The sequence below is a fragment of the Pongo abelii genome, chromosome 6 (assembly GCF_028885655.2).
Source record: "Pongo abelii isolate AG06213 chromosome 6, NHGRI_mPonAbe1-v2.0_pri, whole genome shotgun sequence".
NCBI lineage: Eukaryota > Metazoa > Chordata > Mammalia > Primates > Hominidae > Pongo > Pongo abelii.
In genome coordinates, this window is record NC_071991.2 from 12638217 (window position 1) to 12650461 (window position 12245).

The 12245-nt window shown below is 42.9% G+C and overlaps 1 long non-coding RNA gene across 2 annotated transcripts in view; it reads left to right on the forward strand.

Annotated features, from left to right (window-relative positions):
* Nucleotides 1-12245, forward strand: part of LOC112134402 (uncharacterized) — a 109553-nt gene that overhangs the window by 28124 nt on the left and 69184 nt on the right. For both annotated transcript variants that reach the window (XR_008527404.2, XR_010140647.1), the window contains one exon: nucleotides 11001-11195. This is a non-coding gene — a long non-coding RNA (uncharacterized LOC112134402). The remainder of the gene's footprint in view (nucleotides 1-11000; nucleotides 11196-12245) is intronic.

Here is a 12245-nt window from a genome sequence, read left to right on the forward strand (position 1 = left end):
CCATTCTATTGGTGAGACCATTCTGAAGAAATTTCCTGAATCTCTTAGATTATTTTATACAGCAAAACAGCCAGCATTGCGTTCTCTTTGCTAATAGATGACAAGGAGAATGTAGACACTTGGAATCTATGGAGAATCCCTAAGTTGCATTTTAGGCTGCATGTTAGGTCTCCTTTCCTAACCCTTTTACAAGTCAATCAGTGTGAAACAGCATGATAGATTTGCGTGACTTCTCTCCCTGCCTCCTCCCTCCATTCTTTTTTTTTTTTTTTTTTTTTTGAGATGGAGTCTCGCTCTGTCGCCCAGGCTGGAGTGCATGGCGCGATCTCGGCTCAGGGCAATCTCTGCCTCCTGGGTTCACGCCATTCTTCTGGCTCAGCCTCCCCAGTAGCTGGGACTACAGGCGCCCGCCACCAGGCCCGGCTAATTTTTTATATTTTTAGTAGAGACGGTGTTTCACTGTGTTAGCCAGGATGGTCTTGATCTCCTGACCTCGTGATCCACCCGCCTGGGCCTCCCAAAGTGCTGGGATTACAGGCATGAGCCACCGCGCCCGGCCCCTCCATTCTTATGGAAAGTAGTGAGTGACTGCCTGCCAGGTAAAATCTTGGTGACAAAATCCAAAGTCAGATTCAGAGTTATAAACATAGCCCCCACCCAAATAACTTCCAAAGAAAAGAAAGAGGCCGGGTGTGGTGGCTCACACCTGTAATCCCAGCACTTTGCGAGGCTGAGGCAGGCGGATCACGAGGTCGGGAGTTCGAGACCAGCCCTGCCAACATGGTGAAACCCCATCTGTACTAAAAATACAAAAATTAGCCAGGTGTGGTGGTGCTTGCCTATAATCCCAGCTACTCGGGAGGCTGAGGCAGGAGAATTGCTTGAATCCAGGAGGTGGAGGTTTCAGTGAGTGGAAATCATGCCACTGTACTCCAGCCTGGGCAACAGAACAAGACTGTGCCTCAGTGGGGGAAAAAAAAGAAAGGAAAGAGTTGTGCAAAATCTTGCTTCATTGCTTTTAAATTGGGTACTTAACTGAGTTACTGCATTAGATTTGTGCATTGTGCTAGTTGTTGTACTAATGTTGATTGATTTCATTCTCCATTTATGGAACACCAACAGTGTTCCGGTACTGTGCTGACCACTTGAGATAAAAAGATAAACAGGAGTTGGTCCTTGCCACTTAGAGCTCACAGTCTACTACTGGGAGAGTGTGGGAAGGTGTGATAAGAACTGTAGTGATCTTGCCACATAATTTGCGTTTGTATCTTAAAGCCAGTGGGGAGCCATGGAAATACTTTAAGCAGGAGAGTGACATGATTCAGTGATTCATTTGTATTTTATTTTTTCTTTTGAGATGGAGTCTCGCTGTGTCACCCAGGCTTCCAGGCTGGAGTGCAGTGACAGGATCTCAGCTTACTGCGAACTCTGCCTCCCGAGTTCAAGTGATTCTCTTGTCTCAGCCTCCTGAGTATCTGGGATTACAGGCATGCGCCACCACACCTAGCTAATTTTTGTATTTTTGGTAGAGATGAGGATTCACCCACGTTGGCCAGGCTGGTCTTGAACTCCTGATGTCAGGTGATCCATCCACCTCGGCCTCCCAAAGTGTTGGGATTACAGGCATGAGTCACTGTTACTAGCCCACTTTTTCTAGTTTTTGAGACAGAGTCTTGTTCTGTTGCCCAGGCTTGAATGCAGTGGTGCAATCATAGCTCATTGTAACCTCAGACTCCTGGGCTCAGTGATCCTCTTGCCTCAGCCACTCAAGTAGTAGGGTCTACAGGTGTGCACCACCATACAGTACAATTTTTTTTTTTTTTTTTTTTAAGACAGGGTCTCCCTCTGTATCCCAGGCTGGGGTGCAGTGGTGTGATCATGGCTCACTGCAGCCTCCTGGGTTCACGTGATCCTCTCACTTCAGTCTCCCAAGGTGCTGCGATTACAGGCGTGAGCCAACGTATTTGGCCCCATTTGTATTTTTGAAAGATCACTAGTGGTAATGAGGATACCAGTGAGTTGGAGGGAGTGAGACTAGAGGCAATAACAGTTTAGATAACAGATATTTTTTGAGCCCCTGCTAAGTGCCAGGCACAGATCTAGGTGCTGGGAACTTGGGGGAGAATGAGTAAGACAGTCTCTGTTCTTGGGGAGCTTCTGTTCTAGTGGTGGTGTGCTGGTGGGGAAGCAGACTATATACGTGCCACAAATGATATTTTTTCAGATGGTGATAAGTAATTTGAAGAAAATAAATAGAGCTATGGGAGTTGGAATGTTTGGGCTTTGGGATGGGCACTGACCTATTGGGGTGGGCAGTGAAGACCTCTCTGAGGAGGTGACATTTGAGATGAGGCAGCTCAAAGAAGATCTGGGCAGAGTGGTTTGTGATGGGTAGGACATCAGGTGCAGGGACCTGAGATGTGAACGGACTTGGCACGGTGTTTAAGCACCGTAAAGATGGTCAGGGTGGCTGGAGCATAGTGGAGCCTGGAGGAGCAAGTAATACTCAGATGAGGATGGAGCGCCTTCTAGGCCATGGAAAGGATTCTGGATTAATTCCAATGGAGTAAGAAGCATTGCGATTAAATCAGGTGTTGGCAAACTGTGGCCCATGGGTCAAATCTGGCCTGGTGCCTATTTTTATGAATAAACCATATTGGAACACAGTATCACCCATGGATGTACATATTGTCCATGGCTGTTTTTAATGTTACAAGAGCAGACTTGAGTAGTTTCAACAGAGCACATATGGCCCAGAAGCCTAAAATATTTACTATCTGGTTTGTATAGAAAAAGTGTACTGACCCCTGAATTAAATGATCTAATTTAAATTTTGAGGAGGTATGGTTTAGGGAATGAATGATAAGAGACATGGCTCATGCCTGTAATCCTAACACTTTGGGAGGGTGAGGTGGGTGGATCACGAGGTCAGCAGTTCGAGACCAGCCTGGCCACCATGGTGAAATCCCGTCTTTACTAAAAATACAAAAATTAACCAGGTGTGGTGGTGCGTAGCTGTAATCCCAGCTACTTGGGAGGCTGAGGCAGGAGAATTGCTTGAATCTGGGAGGCGGAAGTTGCAGTGAGCTGAGATCGCGCCACTGTACTCCAGCCTGGGCGACAGAGCAACACTCCATCTCAGGAAAAAAAAAAAGAAAGAAAGAAAAAAATAAGTAATTGTTGAGCCACCAGAAAACAAAGATCACACTGTTTTTGTTCTGTTTTAAAACAGAATAAATGCTTTATACTCATTAAATATTGTTGAATGAGTGATGAGATGCTGAAAAAGGGGTGCCAGTGAATATGAAAGGGAAGTGAGGTTTTGAGAGGTATTTAGGAGATAAAATATCAAGGACAGCTTATTGTTGACACGGTGAATAGAAATAGTAGTAGGGCAGAAGGAGGACTGTAGGATGCCCTTCAGGTTTCTGGTTCAGGTATCTTGGTGCATGGCAGTGCCATTTATTGAGACAGGGAAAGTGGAGATACAGAGAACACACGTTGCCAGGGAGAAGGAATTCACCTTTGGACACACGATGCTCAGGACATCCAGGCAGAGATGTCTAAAAGGTAGTTGGAAAGACAGAGCTCAGCGACGTCATATCCAGACTCATGGTAACCAGAATTCCAGAGTCATCAGCTAGTGTGGGCTCTCCTAAAAAGCGTGTATGATGAGGAGGGCAGGGATAGGTCTCATATGGCATTCACTTCCAATACATTTTGGCTCAAGAGAGGAGGCAAAGATAAACTAGCTGTATGGACAGTTTGCATCAGTCAGTCAGGTCATCCCATGACCATGGAATATTTTTTCTGCAGAAGCTGATGGTCTCAAATGAAGGCTTGCCTTACCTGTTCCTCTGGCTGCCAACCTCTTTCTCTTAGTTGGGTTGACTGGGACAGACGTGGAGGCTTCTTCCCTCCTAGACTCCCTGCTAACATTGGAACATTTGTGGCCTTTTAACTCTGTAGGTGATTCAAATTTGCATTTATCTTTTTATTTTATTTTATTTATTTATTTTTTTTTGAGATGGAGTCTTGCTCTGTCACCCAGACTGGAGTGCAGTGCTGCGATCTCAGCTCACCGCAAGCTCCACCTCCCAGGTTCATGCCATTCTCCTGCCTCAGCCTCCCGAGTAGCTGGGACTATAGGTGCCCGCCACCACGCCCGGCTAATTTTTTGTATTTTTAGTAGAGATGGGGTTTCACTGTGTTAGCCAGGATGGTCGTGATCCACCCGCCTCGGCCTCCCAAAGTGCTGGGATTACAGGCGTGAGCCACCATGCCTGGCCTATCTTTTTAAGAGACAAGGTCTCATCCTGTTTTCTGGGCTGGAGTCAAGTGGCAGAATTGTAGCTCACTGCAGCCTCAACCCTCTAGGCTCAAGTGATCCTCCCACCTCAGCCTCCCAAGTAAGTGTGGGATCACAAGTCTATGCCACCAAGCCCAGCTAATTTTTTATTTTTTTGTAGAGACAGCGTCTCCCCCATGTTGTCCAGGCTGGTCTCGAACTCCCGGACTCAAGTGATCTTCTTACCTTGGCTTTCCAAAGTGCTGGGATTGCCAAATACGGTGGCTCATGCCTATAATCCCAGCACTTTGGGAGGCCAAGGCAGGTGGATCACTTGAGCTCAGAGTTCGACACCAGCCTGGGCAACATGGTGAAACCCTGTCTCTACTAAAAATACAAAAAATTAGCCGGGCGTGTTGGCATGTGCCTGCAGTCCCAGCTACTCAGGAGATTGAGGCAGGAGAATTGCTTGAACCTGGAGGCGGAGGTTGCAGTGAACTGGGATTACACCACTGCACTCCAGCCTGGGTGACAGAATGAGACTCCGACTCAAAAAAAAAAAGAAAAAACAAAGTGCCGGGATTACAGGCATGAGCCAACATGTTTGCATTTATCTAGTTGAAGCTGCGAGGAGGTAGGAGGGCCTAGTTGTCCTTGGTGTTTTGATGTAAGGGCTAGACGGTGGATTAATTTTATTAAATATTGCTGAATATTAATAAATTTATTAAATCCATTAAAGATTGTTAAATATTAATACATTTATTAAATTTATTAAATATTAAGTATTATTAAATTAATTATTACAGGTTCTTTTACACCACAAAGCTAGATAAACCCTTTACCGGCCCTGAATAATGGCTTCCCCTTTCTTTTTTCCTTTTTTCTTTTTGTCTGGGGCAACGGGACCACAGAAGTATTTAATAAAATAGCACTTGTGGCCAGGTGCGGTGGCTCACGCCTATAATCCCAGCACTTTGGGAGGCTGAGTTGGGCGGATCACCTGAGGTCAGGAGTTGGAGACCAGCCTGGCCAACATGGTGAAACCCCATCTCTACTAAAAATACAAAAGATTAGCCAGGCGTTGTGGCGGATCCTGTAGTTCCAACTACTTGGGAAGCTGAGGCAGGAGAATCGCTTGAACCGGGAGGTGGAGGTTGCATTGAGCCGAGATCATGCCATTGCACTCAGCCTGCGTGACACAGTGAGACTCCGTCTCAAAAATTAAAAAAAAAAAAAGCACTTGTGCGGAATATGGTCTTAAAATAGTTGCAATCCAGGCCGGGCACAGTGGCTCATGCTTGTAATCCCAGTGCTTTGGGAGGCCGAGGCAGGCAGATCACTTGAGGTTAGGGGTGACTAGCCTGGCCAACATGGTGAAATCTTGTCTCCACAAAAAATACAAAAATTAGCTAGTCGTGGTGGCAGGTGCCTGTAATACTGGGGAGGCTGTGGCAGGAGAATCACTTAAGCCCGGGAGGCGGAGGTTGCAGTGAGCCGAGACTGCACCGCTACATTCCAGCCTGGGTGACAGGGTGAGACTCTGTCTCAACAAAGAAACAAATAAACACTTATAGTTGTAATCCTAGACCTAGATGCATATCTACCCTCTTTCCATTATGAAAAGCCAGGGATGAAATCAAAATGAGAGCAGGGAAGGAGGACCACTATCTTGCTCTCACTCCCCTTATGTATTTTTTAGCGTATTCTCACACCTCTGCTCTTTGTACATTTTTTATATGTTTTAAAGATATTTTAACCCAGTCTTGCATTTAAATGTTCAAATTTTAGGGGCCCACATGTTTTATCAGTTTTTCTTTGTTTTTTGTTTTTGTTTTGTTTTTTGAGACGGAGTCTCGCTCTGTTGCCCAGGCTGAAGTTCAGTGGCACGATCTCAGCTCTCTGCAACCTCTGCCGCCTGGATTTCAGCCATTCTTCTGCCTCAGCCTACTGGGTAGCTGGGATTACAGGCCCGCGCCACCATGCCTGGCTAATTTTGTATTTCTTTCTTTCTTTTTTTTTTTGAGACGGAGTCTCGCTCTGTCACTCAAGCTGGAGTGCAGTGGCACTACCTCGGCTCACTGCAAGCTCTGCCTCCTAGGTTCACACCATTCTCCTGCCTCAGCCTCCTGAGTAGCTGGGACTACAGGTCCCTGTCACCATGTCGACTAATTTTTTTGAATTTTTATTTTTTTATTATTATTATTTTTTTCTTTAGAGAATGTTTTAATGGGGTGTTTTTTTTTTTAATAAATCTTTTATTTTAATGAAGTTTACTTAACACCGAAAACTTCAGTCCAGAGATGTGAAATCTTACATTATAAAGAGTTATGGCAAATAGAAACACTAACAAACTGAGCCTTTAGCTGTCATATCTGAAATACTATACATACACATATTCATGGATGCTAACATGCTGTAACATAATTTTACATATTAAAATAGGCTCAATTTTCTTTTTTTTCTCTTGGCAATACATTTTTATTTTATTATTATTTTTTTCTTTTATTATTATTATTATTATTATTATTATTATACTTTAGGTTTTATGGTACATGTGCGCAATGTGCAGGTAAGTTACATATGTATACATGTGCCATGCTGGTGTGCTCCACCCACTAACTCGTCATCTAGCATTAGGTATATCTCCCAATGCTATCCCTCCCCCCTCCCCCGACCCCACAACAGTCCCCGAAGTGTGATGTTCCCCTTCCTGTGTCCATGTGTTCTCATTGTTCAATTCCCACCTATGAGTGAGAATATGCGGTGTTTGGTTTTTTGTTCTTGCGATAGTTTACTGAGAATGATGATTTCCAATTTCATCCATGTCCCTACAAAGGACATGAACTCATCATTTTTTATGGCTGCATAGTATTCCATGGAGTATATGTGCCACATTTTCTTAATCCAGTCTATCATTGTTGGACATTTGGGTTGGTTCCAAGTCTTTGCTATTGTGAATAATGCGGCAATAAACATACGTGTGCATGTGTCTTTATAGCAGCATGATTTATAGTCCTTTGGGTATATACCCAGTAATGGGATGGCTGGGTCGAATGGAATTTCTAGTTCTAGATCCCTGAGGAATTGCCACACTGACTTCCACAAGGGTTGAACTAGTTTACAGTCCCACCAACAGTGTAAAAGTGTTCCTATTTCTCCACATCCTCTCCAGCACCTGTTGTTTCCTGACTTTTTAATGATTGCCATTCTAACTGGTGTGAGATGGTATCTCATTGTGGTTTTGATTTGCATTTCTCTGATGGCCAGTGACGGTGAGCATTTTTTCATGTGTTTTTTGGCTGCATAAATGTCTTCTTTTGAGAAGTGTCTGTTCATGTCCTTCGCCCACTTTTTGATGGGGTTGTTTGTTTTTTTCTTGTAAATTTGTTGGAGTTCACTGTAGATTCTGGATATTAGCCCTTTGTCAGATGAGTAGGTTGTGAAAATTTTCTCCCATTTTGTAGGTTGCCTGTTCACTCTGATGGTAGTTTCCTTTGCTGTGCAGAAGCTCTTTAGTTTAATTAGATCCCATTTGTCAATTTTGGCTTTTGTTGCCATTGCTTTTGGTGTTTTAGACATGAAGTCCTTGCCCATGCCTATGTCCTGAATGGTAATGCCTAGGTTTTCTTCTAGGGTTTTTATGGTTTTAGGTCTAACATTTAAGTCTTTAATCCATCTTGAATTGATTTTTGTATAAGGTGTAAGGAAGGGATCCAGTTTCAGCTTTCTACATATGGCTAGCCAGTTTTCCCAGCACCATTTATTAAATAGGGAATCCTTTCCCCATTGCTTGTTTTTGTCAGGTTTGTCAAAGATCAGATAGTTGTAGATATGTGGCATTATTTCTGAGGGCTCTGTTCTGTTCCATTGATCTATATCTCTGTTTTGGTACCAGTACCATGCTATTTTGGTTACTGTAGCCTTGTAGTATAGTTTGAAGTCAGGTAGTGTGATGCCTCCAGCTTTGTTCTTTTGGCTTAGGATTGACTTGGCGATGCGGGCTCTTTTTTGGTTCCATATGAACTTTAAAGTAGTTTTTTCCAGTTCTGTGAAGAAAGTAATTGGTAGCTTGATGGGGATGGCATTGAATCTGTAAATTACCTTGGGAAGGATGGCCATTTTCATGATATTGATTCTTCCTACCCATGAGCATGGAATGTTCTTCCATTTGTTTGTATCCTCTTTTATTTCCTTGAGCAGTGGTTTGTAGTTCTCCTTGAAGAGGTCCTTCACATCCCTTGTAAGTTGGATTCCTAGGTATTTTATTCTCTTTGAAGCAATTGTGAATGGGAGTTCACTCATGATTTGGCTCTCTGTCTGTTATTGATGTATAAGAATGCTTGTGATTTTTGTACATTGATTTTGTATCCTGAGACTTTGCTGAAGTTGCTTATCAGCTTAAGGAGATTTTGGGCTGAGACAATGGGGTTTTCTAGATATACTATCATGTCATCTGCAAACAGGGACAATTTGACTGCCTCTTTTCCTAATTGAATACCCTTGATTTCCTTCTCCTGCCTAATTGCCCTGGCCAGAACTTCCAACACTATGTTGAATAGAAGTGGTGAGAGAGGGCATCCCTGTCTTGTGCCAGTTTTCAAAGGGAATGCTTCCAGTTTTTGCCCATTCAGTATGATATTGGCTGTGGGTTTGTCATAAACAGCTCTTATTGTTTTGAGATATGTCCCATCAGTACCTAATTTATTGAGAGTTTTTAGCATGAAGGGTTGTTGAATTTTGTCAAAGGCCTATTCTACATCTATTGAGATAATCATGTGGTTTTTGTCCTTGGTTCTGTTTATATGCTGGATTACATTTATTGATTTGCATATATTGAACCAGCCTTGCATCCCAGGGATGAAGCCCACTTGATCATGGTGGATAAGCTTTTTGATGTGCTGCTGGATTCTGTTTGCCAGTATTTTATTGAGGATTTTTGCATCAATGTTCATCAAGGATATTGGTCTAAAATTCTCTTTTTTTGTTGTGTCTCTGCCAGGCTTTGGTATCAGGAAGATGCTGGCCTCATAAAATGAGTTAGGGAGGATTCCCTCTTTTTCTATTGATTGGAATAGTTTCAGAAGGAATGGTACCAGCTCCTCCTTGTACCTCTGGTAGAATTCGGCTGTGAACCCATCTGGTCCTGGACTTTTTTTGGTTGGTAAGCTATTGATTATTGCCACAATTTCAGCTCCTGTTATTGGTCTATTCAGAGATTCAACTTCTTCCTGGTTCAGTCTTGGGAGGGTGTATGTGTCGAGGAATTTATCCATTTCTTCTAGATTTTCTAGTTTATTTGCGTAGAGGTGTTTGTAATATTCTCTGATGGTAGTTTGTATTTCTGTGGGATCGGTGGTGATATCCCCTTTATCATTTTTTATTGCATCTATTTGATTCTTCTCTCTTTTTTTCTTTATTAATCTTGCTAGCGGTCTATCAATTTTGTTGATCCTTTCAAAAGACCAGCTCCTGGATTCATTGATTTTTTGAAGGGTTTTTTTGTGTCTCTATTTCCTTCAGTTCTGCTCTGATTTTAGTTATTTCTTGCCTTCTGCTAGCTTTTGAATGTGTTTGCTCTTGCTTTTCTAGTTCTTTTAATTGTGATGTTAGGGTGTCAATTTTGGATCTTTCCTGCTTTCTCTTGTGGGCATTTAGTGCTATAAATTTCCCTCTACACACTGCTTTGAATGCATCCCAGAGATTCTGGTATGTCGTGTCTTGGTTCTCGTTGGTTTCAAAGAACATCTTTATTTCTGCCTTCATTTCGTTATGTACCCAGTAGTCATTCAGGAGCAGGTTGTTCAGTTTCCACGTAGTTGAGCGGTTTTGAGTGATTCTTAATCCTGAGTTCTAGCTTGATTGCACTGTGATCTGAGAGATAGTTTGTTATAATTTCTGTTCTTTTACATTTATTGAGGAGAGCTTTACTTCCAAGTATATGGTCAATTTTGGAATAGGTGTGGTGTGGTGCTGAAAAAAATGTATATTATGTTGATTTGGGGTGGAGAGTTCTGTAGATGTCTATTAGGTCCGCTTGGTGCAGAGCTGAGTTCAATTCCTGGGTATCCTGGTTGACTTTCTGTCTCGTTGATCTGTCTAATGTTGACAGTGGGGTGTTAAAGTCTCCCATTATTAATGTGTGGGAGTCTAAGTCTCTTTGTAGGTCACTCAGGACTTGCTTTATGAATCTGGGTGCTCCTGTATTGGGTGCATATATATTTAGGATAGTTAGCTCTTCTTGTTGAATTAATCCCTTTACCATTATGTAATGGCCTTCTTTGTCTCTTTTGATCTTTGTTGGTTTAAAGTCTGTTTTATCAGAGACTAGGATTGCAACCCCTGCCTTTTTTTGTTTTCCATTTTTTTGTATTTTTAATAGAGACAGAGTTTCAGCGTGTTAGCTAGGATGGTCTTGATCTTCTGACCTCATGATCCCTCCCCCTGAGCCTCCCAAAGTGCTGGGATTACAGGCATTAGCCACCATGCCTGGCCCTAATTTTGTATTTCTAGTACAGACGGGGTTTCGTTATGTTGCACAGGCTGGTCTCGATCTCCTGACCTCGTGATCTGCCTGCCTCGGCCTCCCAAAGTTCTGGAATTACAGGTGTGAACCACCTAAGAAAGCCTAGAAATTGCTTTCTTGAGTTCTCCTCAGCAATTTTTCCCACACTTTTTGTTCCCAAAGGGCTCATATTTTCTTTCTTTTGTCCAGAAAACTGTGGATTTAGTTACTCCACTCTGCCATGTCCTTCCACCACCGCCTGCACATTTGAGACCAAGGATAGAGATTGGCAAAAATCGATAGTTCTCCTGACTCAGAATTTGGCTCCTGCACTCTGATTTCAGCCATAACTGCAGACAAAGCACACGATTGCTGGGCACTGTGGCTCAAGAGAAGGGGGAGATGGTAAGTGGGGGGATCCCCATATTCTCTCTGGCTGTTAAGAGTTCCTTTTCGCATGCCTGGAGCCGGAACTAGAGGAGCTTTCTCTGTGCTGTGGGGCCCATTTCCAGTTTGGCTAGTGGTATTGGATGGGAGAAAGTGGTAATCTGTTAGACAGCTGGGTGATACTTTCAATTCTGGTCTTCCCCACTTCTCCATTTTGCTTTTCAGAATCCTCAAAAGTAGTGCACATTGCATACTGTCAGGTTTGATAGCTGGTGACTTTCCATCTGGACTCGGTAGCTTTGAGTTTTAAAAATCCATCATGATTTGACTTTACACCTAACTTCTTTAGTTTACCTTCTGTCTATACTATATCATTCATATTTTACATTTGCCTTCCTGCTTCTGAGCTTTTTGTGAAAGGCATTCTTCCTGTCCAGAATATCCTTCCTCTTTCTGTCATCTTTCCAAGACCCTTTCAACACAAGGCTCTTTAAGGTCTATCACCAGCATCCCCAAGTGGTCTCTCTATACTCCCTAGGTCAGAATTTGTATGTGTGTTACTCCCCAACAGTTTCCTAACACTTTTTCTTTTTCCGTGTTTTTCATTCTGCCTGTACTTTTGGTTATGAGCTTCGTGAGGGCAAGGACGTGTTCTATCAGTTGCATCACCAGTGCCATCTAGCTCAGTTCTCTGCACACAGTTGGCACTTAGTAAATGTTTGAGTTAAATTAATGAGACCTCCAAGATATAGGGCCTAATTTTATCTGCACATGTGAGTCTCTTGAGTGAATGCTGTAGAGTGCTGCTTTTTTACTGTGCTTGTTTGGCAGTTTGTTATTGTGGAGAAGAATGAGGACCATGTGGTTTCAGTTTGAAAGGAAATTGTTGCATAGCGATTTACCATACAGCTGTGAGACTATGAACCAGTGAGTTTAAATATACAGTAGAAAAGAAAACTGACTTTGGAAATTATGATATTATTTCAATTTTTTTCTCTTCTCTTCTTTCTGGACAAGGCCTTGCTCTGTCACCCAGGCTGGAGTGCAGTGATGTGATCATAGCTCACT